The sequence below is a fragment of the Puntigrus tetrazona genome, chromosome 13 (assembly GCF_018831695.1).
Source record: "Puntigrus tetrazona isolate hp1 chromosome 13, ASM1883169v1, whole genome shotgun sequence".
Lineage (NCBI taxonomy): Eukaryota > Metazoa > Chordata > Actinopteri > Cypriniformes > Cyprinidae > Puntigrus > Puntigrus tetrazona.
The window spans coordinates 18,268,843-18,280,608 of NC_056711.1; the positions used below are offsets into that span (position 1 = coordinate 18,268,843).

Genomic DNA, 11,766 nt, shown 5'->3' on the forward strand with positions numbered 1-11,766 from the left:
ATAATTTAATATTAATATAATATATACTTTTGTTATATAGGTAACTCATTAACCTCATTAAGTTTCACTTCCGAATGAAGCCTGCCGGGAGAGAGTGGCCTGGGAGTAATAAAATAAAAATCTGACCTGCATCAAATACAGAAGTCCGTAATGTAATGTATATTTTGATGATTCATATTAATGTCTAGGTGGGTCTAAAACAAAAATATTGTCATGACTGCAAACATTTGATGAAGTTGAAAGCTTGCTGTTTGCCAATTACAAAACATTTGTAAATTTGTTATTTCTTAATAATAAAGAAATCTTAAATCGTGAAAAAGTGATTTGCTCATGTTCGTAAGTGTCTGCAGAGTCTTGGTTACTACAAAACATAGATGAAAAGAAATGTGTATGCGCATTAAGAGAAATGATCGGTTATTTCGGTATGTTTCTACATGGTGAGTGAAAAAGCTATTAAAATAGCAACAAAACTGTGATTTGTGTTTTGTTGTAATCAAAATCTTGTTGATTTATTAGCTTAGGTGGAGCATAACAAAATACGTTTTCTGGCAAATCAGCAGTCCCGCATGCAAATTTAACCAGTTGACATTTCTTTTATGAACTTGCTAAATAAAATGCCTAAATCTACTTAATGTTTGTGTTGCAACCAGTAGACTGCTTAAAAAGGGCCACTGTCCCTTTAAGAGCAACCTACGCTTGTTTATCCTGTTCAGGTTAGTGGTTTCCTTCTTTGCACACTTTGTGTATATGCAGACACAAAAATCTGCTCCAATTCTTTTTGCTCATTTGCGCTTTCAGTAACGAGGTTGAGAGTGGAGTGACTGACGGCGATCCACGAATAAAACCAGCAGCTGTGGAATGCCAGTCAAGGTGTGAGTCTAGCTAAATTGGTGAATAAAACTAGTAAATTGAAAGAGTGTGAGTGTGAGTGTGATTGTGTGTGTGTGTGTGTGTGTGTGTGTGTGTGTTTTGAGAATTGTGCAGCAGGGTGTATTTTATCAGGGGCTGCAAATGTATTTCTAAATATTAAATTCAGATGTATAGTGCTTTTCATGATGGTGCAGTTTAAAAGTTTCAGAAGCAGAAAATACCCTGTTGATTCACTGTTTTTACTTTCATTTTCATTTACTCGTTTTTGCATAGGAGCCACTCCCATTATAATTTCAAAAGTTATTATACCGTGAATGTTCCAGTGAAAGCACCAAAATGGCAGAATTAGTCTCTGATGCTCAAAATCCTTTAAACTGCCCGATCTGTCTGAACCTGTTTAAGAACCCGTGACTACAGCCTGTGGGCACAGTTTCTGTACGGACTGTATAAAGGGTTGCTGGGATCGAGATGCTTCTTTGAGGCGAGTGTACAGCTGCCCTACATGCAGGAAGACGTTCAACCGAAGACCAGATCTCAGCAGAAGCACGGTCCTGGCTGAGATTGTAGAGGGAATGAAACAGGAAGTTCCAGCTAAGCCTGAAGATGTTACGTGCGATTTTTGCAAAGGAAGAAAACTCAAAGCCGTCAAGTCTTGTTTGTTTTGTATGGCTTCTTACTGCCCAACTCACATTCAGCCTCATTACGAGTCTGAAGCTTTTAAGAAACACAAGCTGGTAGACGCTCGGATCTACAGCAGCAGATCTGCCCTCAGCATCATAAAGCTCTGGAGATATACTGCTATAACGACCAGAAGTGTATATGTAGTAGTTTGTATGGGGACTCAACACAGTGGACATCGAACGGTCTCAGCTGCAGCTGAAATGGCAAAAACAGGTAAGATGATGAGCGATATGTATTCAAGTGACGGCGCACAAGATACTATTATATAGTAAATATAGGTAATAATATTAACACAAAAATGCAGTAAATACTCTGATTTTCCATATAATTGTATAGTACCAGAGCACAATTTTTGATCAATAATTTTAAGCAAAAAAAAAAAAAAAAAAGAAAAATGAGATTTTAAATACAAGCAGGGCACCACAAATTAACTTCATAACACTGCAAATTAAATAAAAGAATCAATTTTCCTCTAGACATTCTATTAACTATAAGAAAATTTGCAACTACTCTCTAGAGTATAATAGACTGTTAATAGTGTTAGGGTTAGAATGAGTTCACATGCTTGCAAAGTTATGTAGTCAATGGAACGTTGGTGAACCATCTAAATAAATTGTTAGCAGATATTAAGCAGTCTGCTCTAATGACCAGTAGATGACATGTAGTTGCAAAGTTACTTATACGTTATAGTTAGTGTGTGTGTGTGTGTGTGTATATATATATATATATATAATTTCAGAAGTCATACAAATGATTCTAATTGTTCCATATTCACCCACAGGAGGAACTAAATAGAAAAAAGAGTGATTTCACTCTGAAAATCACAGTCATAGACGAGAAGGTCCAGGCATTTAGGAAGGCTGTGATTTCTTATACGGTAAATATGATGGAATGTTGGGCAGAAGGGAAACCCAAACCGTGTTTGGAAATTACATGTACTAAAAACATCTAAAGGGAAATAAACTGCTTTTGAATGTGCGCCGCTTTTCACTTTCACTTGCGAGATTCAAGGTCAGTAGTAATCTGTGTATACTATGGAGCGGCCAGATTAATGAGACAGGACAACTGACACTTGCATTGTTTTATGGAATTTAAAACATGGAATTTAAATAGTTAATTGTTGATTAGCTGTTTGTTTATAATAAGTCAGATATTTCTTGTTGATGTGTTTAAAGTCAAAGCAGTGAAAGCAAAACAGCAACTTCATCAAATCAATAAACGCTATCATAAAAACCTGTTTATCTATATTATGTTTGCTGTAAGATTGTATTCTAAAAGTGCTTTGCGCCCGGTGTTTTCGTGTGTGTGAACAGCGTTCTGCACAGGCAGCGTGGAGCAGCCAGAGGATCTTCGGTGAGCTCGTCCGCTCCGTTCAGAAAAGACGAGCTGAGGTGAGAGAACTGATCAGAGCTCAGGAGAAGAAGGAGATAGCACAGATCAATGATCACATACAGCAGCTGGAGCGGAGATCGCCAATCTGCAAAAAGGAGAACGAAAAACTGGAGCCGATTTTACATACAGAGGATCACATCCGCTTTTTCCAGGTATAAAAAGTACAATCTAATACTGATAAAATACTGACAAATAAACATTTTTAATATCTAAATCCTTTTTTTTGTTGTTGTTAGAGTTACTCTCCTCAGTCTGGACTGTATCTGTGCACAGCTTCACCCGGAGATATTAGTGAACTCCTGACCTTTAAGAATGTAGAAGAATCTGTCTCGGGGCTGAAAAGCCAACTGGTCAAAGTCTGTGAAGAACACAAGGCCAGAATAACAAAGAAAGGTGACACTGTCAGCAACCCCACCAGACACGATGTCTGTATAATGTGATATCCGAGCGTTTTGGTTTGAAATTAAAGTGACTTTAAGTCAATTTGATGTTGACTTAATGTTCTGATTTTGGTTAAACAACCTAAAAACAGCTAAATATAAAACAAGCTAAGTAGTATGATCCCTCTCTTGTCTTTGTCTGCGCGGGTGCGTGCTTCCAGGGGAAATGCCCATATAAGGAGTTCCATCCTCGACCATGTCATGAAGAACCACAATCTAAAAAAAATCTCATAATTTTTGGCAAATAAATACTCGGTCATATGTCCAAACTGTTGTCCATGCATAGCGTGGCGATTCAACTTTAACAGCGTAAAACAGCTCTTAATTCATGAAAGTGCATGTTAGTCCCCTTTAATTTAACATTAATATTAGACATTGAATTTATGTCGAATTTTGGTCACCTGACATCGCAATCGAAATCCAAGAATTGCAAAATATCAATGTCTTTGCCTGCTGGGACCATTCAGACCTTTATGTAGTATATGAAACTGATACATGATATTGTATCAAAGTGATCATGTTTATCAATATTATCACTGCATTATTAAAATGCGCTGGATGTGGTCAAAAGTACACATGCACTAAAATTATTTCACCAAGTTTTATATCAAAACCAACAAGCAACAAATAATATTAGCGGCAATGCACTTGCATAAACATTTAAAATGACTCTGAGCAGTACTTTGCACATTAAATACTGCTTTAACGATAATTAAAAGATAAAATGATGATACTGTTAGGACCTTCATCATGGTCATAAAACAAGTACAGTAAGCCTATGCTGAGGGCCTAAACGTACTGTAGACTGTATTCTGTCTAATGTAACAATCTGAGGTCACGATTTTTGGGATTATAATAATGAATAAATAATGAATAATAATATCTTGTTTTAAAAGTTGCTGATGTCCAAATTTTCAAGACCTCCAGGCTTCAAGACGGTGAGTTATTATTTATTTATTTAGATATGTCCATTTGTTCCTCACCCTGTTGATCAATAATCGATACAATCAATATATTTACATTTACAGCGGATTCTGCACATTTATCTTCAGATTCATCATTAGATTCATCTTCAGATTCATCTTCATCTCCACCACACATGAAAGGTAAGTGCTACATAAATATCGAAGGGATAACGAACAGTGTTAAAACATATTTAGGGAAATATGTGTAAAGAAAATAAAGACATAAATGGAATGAAAAGTAGTTAACAGATTTTTTATTACAGGAGAACTAGATTTTAGTACATGTGCTTTCTGCATCCTTAAGTTTCTTTTTTCTTATTTCTCTTTAATAAAGTCTCACCAGAACCGGATTTATGTGGTCAGAATGAAGCCTACCTGGGAATTGTAGCACTCAATGAAACCTTCCTTTTTTTTTAAAAACACATTTACTTTTTGAGCGGTGAGAACCAAAGGCTTAAGTGACATTTCGCCGACTTTACAGGAGAGCCTAAACGACATTTTTTAATCATAGTTTGGCTTTGTGTGCTGATTTCAGTTTGTTATAATGCAAATTTGTACACTCGTGGACTACAGTTCTTTTTAAGAGCTTTCGTTTGATATAAATATCCCCATTTCACCAAAAATGTCCGGTTCTCACCCCCTCCATATACTCTGACTCAAATTTTGCAACATGTCATTCTTCAGTTTATTTAGCACCAAAATAGTAGAATCTTTGTCTGATGCTGAAAATCCTTCAAGCTGTTCAGTCTGGACCCAGTATGTTGGACCCATTTGCATGGACTATATTAAGATGTGCCTTATATTACAGAGTTTTATAGTGGAGTTTACAGCTGCCCCAAATGCATGAAGGCGTTCAACCAAAGATGAGCATTCGGAAAGAGCACAGTGTTGGGCCTAGAGATGTGGGAGGGATGTATGTAAGACCACTCAGTTCTTGTTTGTGTGCTTGCTTTCTCACTGAGTTAAAAGCTTCTCAACATCACAAAGCACTGAGATTTACTGCTAGCCGTATATACAGTCATAATGTAATTTTATGTTATTAAATGTATTTATTTTACAGTTTTATTGCAAATAAATCAACAGTGCCTTAATATTAGAACTGCGATGATTGATTTAAAAGTTGACAGAAAGTTAAGGACGGAATTATAGATGCTTGACTTTTATCTTCAAACATTTATTACTATATAGTATTGTTTTCAGGATTTCCAATACAAATGCACATTTATAACCTGTTTGTATTATGAGATTTGGCTTGCTTTTTAATAGCTCCAAAATGCCGCCAGATGGTGTCATGTACGACATCTACCAGCAGGGAGTAAATAAAACTATTCAACCCCGTCTCAAACATTTTCCAGTGTTACAAGGTGCCACGCTTTTTAGGAAGTCATCCGTTAAATTTCTTATGTTATAGTTGGCTCTGCATATTAGGGATATAGATTGATATCATTTCAATTCATACTAACTATGATATGTCTTTACACATCACTCAGAAATCTTAATGCCTCCTTGACATTTAAGAATGTAGAAAAGCCAACAGATAAAGTCTGTGAAGAGAACATGATGTAATATCCATAACACTATATTAACCACCATTCAGACTTTTACAAGTATTTATCAATATTTATCAATATTTTGCTGATATATAATTATTAGAAAATTTGGAATCTTAGAGTGTTAAAAAGATCAGAATAAAGACAAAATCTCTTTTAAATTTGACCAAATCAAGTTAAATGCATTTTACTTATCAAACATGATTTTTTTTATATTTTTACAGTAGAAAATGTTCTTCATGGAACAAGCTTTTCTTCCTAATTTCTTTTTTGCGTATAAGAAAAATCTGTAATTTGGACCAATACAATGTTTTGTTTTGTTTTTTGCCTATTGCTACAAATATACCCCAGCGACTTTAGACATAATGTAATGTTGAATAAAAGTAAGTATACATTTCAACAGTTCCTCAAATATTCTATAGCATAATGCCATATGTTTGAGTAATATTTAGTCAGTGGTTTTTAACTAAAGTAAATACTTTGTCTTGCTGGTGTCCAAAAAAAAAAAGAAAAAGAAAAAGAAACAGGCCCTCAGAAAAGAATATGCACGTACATTTACAAATAACTTCAACTGATATTATAGGCCATTTATTCTTTGATTGACTCACATACTCCAATAACTTATAATATTCAATATTTTACAGTTGGGGAATGAATGTATTCATGAACCATTCGTTCTGGGGCCTCATTCATAAAATGTGCGCGCGCTAAAATCTACTCCAACATTCAAATTTATGCAAATGGTCTTTGATAAGAAAAAGTGCTTGGCGCCACGTCAGATGATTCCTGAATCACTGTACATTTTAGAAATGATCTTATGTTACATATGTTGCATGGATTCTTTGTTTGAAATAAAACCAATTTCATCGGTTATCAGTCAGATATGTTCCCTGTCATACTTTATTAACTCATAAACACTTGGATCACTGTAACCCGTCACATTCAGCAGATCACTGTATAACACAATAATAGCAAAATCAATATCTAAATATAAACAATTTGCCTTATTATGGCCAAATTATATCCTGCCACCATATTTTTACATAGTCATCAGATTTTATACTTTTTTCTCGAGTTTTACTAAATGTATTCCACGTTTTCCTTGTTTTACTAATCGTATCATTTATGCACATTTGCGCTTATTAATTTCTATATAAACGCTTGCTTCAGACCTGCCTTTAACTGAAAACTGTCCTTCTGCATTATTGAAACACTAATACTGTAACATGTCTGTATTATTAACAGCGCTATAAGAATAAAGGTGCCTTGACTTGATACTTTACTATAATTGGTTTCACAAAACACTAGATGGTGCTACAACAAAACTTATCATGCTTAGCACGCCGTCTCTGTCAAAAAATGTCAACGTCCTTTATACAAAAAAACCAGCAATCACATTTCAGCCATGACTTTAATAATGAATGGCCAATCAGCTTAGAGTTCATTATATTAACACCGTATCTTTAAATTTTGTAGCGAGCCATCAGGTTGCGGCAGTGCTATAACAAGCAAAATGCATATTTTCAGTTATAACTATAATAATCATTATAATAATAATAATAAATGTTGCTATCAGATTAAACTAAACTGTCACATTCAGTTCAATTTCAATGATCACATGTTCATGCAGTAACTGGCGTGACCCAGCAGGAGGAGCAGGTCATGGAGGCTAAAAACACATTGCACTTTTTGCTAAATGCAGACACCCTGGGCTTTCTTGCTGCGTTTAACCCAGCTGATCTAATGAAATCCAAATTAGAGAATTCATATTCACACATCCACTTCAAACCTGCGTCAGACTTCATGTCATTTTCAGGTGCTTTGATCCATCGTCCAAAAGGAGCTGGCTTTGCCTAGAAGCTATTACCAGAATGAACACCAGTGAAACATTTGACACGTGTTTAATGCTGTATATCCGCGGGATGTCTCAGGTCTATAAAAGTCTTTGAAGATGTGATGTTTGTACCTGCTGTAGCCTACCTGGATCTTTAAGTCTTATTGGAGTGTTTTATCAGAGCAGCTAATTGCTAAAGAGATGCTAAACGCTTTGTTGAGAGGTTATAAAATATATGCTATCATCCACAGCAGAATGAAACAATATACTGTGTGTATGTATATATGAATGTATGTGTGTAATCTATCCTTTAATGATGTGATAGCATGAATTATCCTCCTACAGTCTTTCAGTTTCTTTGTGTAAATTACAAGAAATCTACTTCTTTCTTCTTCTTTGTCATCGTCTGATGACATCTTCTTCTTCCGATGACGTCTGTTGTTGCCGCTTAAATACGTTTCTTGTCAAAAGCACTCCATTTCAGAAAAACAAACAGACACATAGGGGCGTCAAACATTTATTTGGCCTAATCGTACATCTTATTAACACCTGGAAATGTTAGCAAAATAAAGAGTCAGAAAATGTATGTACAGAGACTTAACTGAACAAAAATATATATTTGATAAAAGCAGTGGTTTAATTCCCCTTTGTCGTAAACTTTGAAATGTGTAGCTGGATCTGATTAAAACTGTAAAACATCATTAAAAACAGACTAAGACTAAAACCTATTCACTCGCCCAGATCTTCTGACACCCTACAGTTTTCAGGGCTAAAAATTGGAATGTAGAGCTATTCAAACACTTAAAAAAAGATTTTTTTTGTACTTTTTCGTTTTTTTGTTGTAGTTTTACATTGTCCCGTAACCATCTCCTAAGAGGACAATTGGTCATTTCACTCATCAGCCCTGAAAAATCAAGGATCGGATGAAGTTAAAAAGAGAAAATGACTGAAAAGACTGTGAACAGGAGCCACGCTCTTCCATCCGCTGCTCTTCTCCTGAAGCGGAAATTCCATCAGTCGTTCCAATCCATACACAGAGCGATTTCCGGACCGATTCCCAAAAAACCCCCCCCCAAAAAAACAAAAACGTGCTTCAGCACAGAGCTCACCGACACCGGACCGGACAAACCGTGAACTAGAGACCGTTATCAGCAAAGATGGTGAAAGAACTCGGTTTCTCTGTAGTATTGCTGTAACTTTAAGATTGTGGCTCAAGTCTCATATATTTATATATATTTATATATATTTATATATTTCAATCTCAAAAAGAAAAAAAGGATAAAGATAAACAGTCTAGGTTGCCACAGTGAAGTGAGGTCACTCTGCAGCCGGCTCCGGGTCCGAGGCTGTGGTGGGCGTGGTCTCTTCAGCGGGGCCAGGGTCGGGGTCTCCTCAGGTTTTGTGGTCTCCTCTGTGGGCGCGGCTTCTGTTTCCTGGGCGGGCTCTTCTGCTTTAGGCTCCTCCTCCACCGCTTTGGGTTCCGCCTCCGCCTCAGGTGCCGGTGTCTCATTGGTTTCTGCCGCAGCGGGCTCCTCCTCTTTGGTCTCCGTAGCAGCCTGGCCGTTCTCCTCTGGCTTGTCTCGGCTGTGGGCGTGGCCGAGGCTCCCGGCCTCTCGCTTCTTCTTGTTCTTCTTCAGGGAAATGCCCTTGAATTTGAAGGAGTTCTTCAGTGAGAATTTCTTCTTCTTCTTGGTTTCCTTTGCAGCTTCGCCGTCAGATTTGGCGGCGTCGCCTTCGGTAGCGGGGGCGGCTTCGATGCCATCTCCCGCCTCCGTCTTGGCTGGCTCTCCTGGCAACCTCCGTGGTTCCATTTCCGTCTGCTGCCACAGCTTCCATCTGGCTTGGTAGAAACGTCACCATTGGTTTTCACATGACCGTTTTCCTGAAGAGAAAAGCAGAATGAGGGAAGATAAGCCAAATGTGCTTTGGCACACACACACACACACACACACACACACACAAAGCTTGTAAATGCTTGTTTTTATAGTCATAGTGAATAGGAAATGCTTGCTTTTACAGAACAGTTTATAGCACAATGCATTGGCCATATTTTCACAGCATATAGTTACCACTCATTTTGACCCAATACCAAGTACTTTTAAGTCTATTAATGGACATGTACCTCTTTTTTTATTTATAAGTAGATATTAAAACCACTAGCAAAAAAATTAAACCTCACAATACAGCAATGATTGAAGATTTAAAAGATCACCCTACCCATCACTGTAGTGCTTAAATCTTAAAATAGCTAAAATAGATAATGCTTAATACTGGATATATAGAAAACAGTATTTTTTTTCAGGCAGAAAAGACTCTTGAGGATTGTTGTACATAATTGCATTAAAGACCAAAGCAACACCCAGAAACCCAAAAGCAGAAGTATATAGTGCAATTACACACTTTGTCCACTAGAGACGACATTGATCCACTAAATGTAATCCACAGCTTAGAAAACCAGCCACTACCAGAGAGAACAAAGAAACGGGAGACAGCAACCCCAAATTGTTGTTTAAAACAACTCCTCGCTCTAAAACACCTCTTTTTTCTTGCATTTACGGGACATCTGACAACTAACCATTCAGATGATGCATCATCCGAGCACTATATCCACGAGATACAGTAGCTTGCTCTGTGCAAGTATTGGGGTGTTTAAATCATATGCATAAAGATATGCAAAATAATGCATCGACTTGATTAATAAAGAAAAGAGCTCTCTTATTAGATGCGGAGGGGGAAGGCACATATGCATTAAAGGGGATGGGTAGAATGATTATTAGTGAAGTACCAGAGGAATGGTCCATGCAGTCACACACGCAGACACTCACGAATGCATTGCATTGTTTGCAGATCAGCAGAAGCGCTCTGCATCATTTGCATGCAGCTCTGCAACCTTTTGTTCTCAAATCGGGTTACTGCCAGCTTCAGCGCCAAACACACAACCACAGAGTCCGCTTGATAACTGACTAAACTAACTAAAACGGGTTTAAAAAGGCATTTAGAAAAGATAAGAGAGAGGTATAAAAAAATCAATTCAAACCCTCAAAATATTAATAATAAAAAGAGGTTCAACAAAAAGCTCTGAAATGATCACAATTTGATAATCAAAAAATGTTACACAAAAAGGTTGAACTGTAAAAATATATATTTTGGATAAATGGGTTTCCCGAAAGGCAAAAAAAAAATGTACGAGCATCCCGTTTAGATGTAGCAGCAAGCTGAGGGTCTAATCATAAAAGTGCTTGTAGATCCTCACCTGACCATTGGCTTTATCAGCCACGGCTTTTCCGTCCACTGTAGCTTCACCTTTAGTCAACTGAGCGCCCATCCTCCTTTGTGTCTTCTTCAAAGAGTTAAAAATGAAAATAAAGGCAGAAAAAAACCCAGAGGGTCCCTCGATTCAAACCCACACAGTAGAGACGGTGAGCGGGCGTTTAGATTCCTGGCGTGTTTTTTGATCTGCTGTGCTCAGCAGACACAAATAAAGGCTGCTTTCTGGTAGTAAATCCACACGGCTCTGCGGGGAGAGCAAACTAAGAGTTTCACAGCTACAAGTGTGAGTATTTGTCCGCGTGACTCCACCCAGCAGCTACGCCACCCAATCTGCACCAGAGGGCTGGAGCTTCATCTGCCCCATTCAGCCACACACCGTACACACACTCCAGCAGCTTTACACCTCTGGATGTGTCATAACAGGGGTATTATTAGCTATTTTACAGATAATTTAACGGTAAAGTTTTATATCCTCAACATATGTCTTAGTTTCTCATGTAGTATGAGAAAGCAATGAATTGTGAATGATCTCTCGTCACTTTGGTTAAGCATTTCGTTTTTGTCATGTTTGCTTACATGAAAAACTGGCAATTCGTTAAAAAATATTCCATGTGCTTTTTCATTTTTACTGGTGTTTCAGACTAAACATGGTTTATTTGATCAAAATCATATTAAAATGTATCAAAAACGATGCATCATATTTCTTTTGTTAGTTGTATTGCATTACAAACTAAGCGTGTTATATTATATAACTGGGAATACAG

The 11,766-nt window shown here is 37.1% G+C and overlaps 1 pseudogene; it reads right to left on the reverse strand.

Annotated features, from left to right (window-relative positions):
• Positions 1-8,236: 8,236 nt before the first annotated feature.
• Positions 8,237-11,296, reverse strand: LOC122356620 (annotated as a pseudogene).
• Between the last annotated feature and the right edge of the window lie 470 nt (positions 11,297-11,766).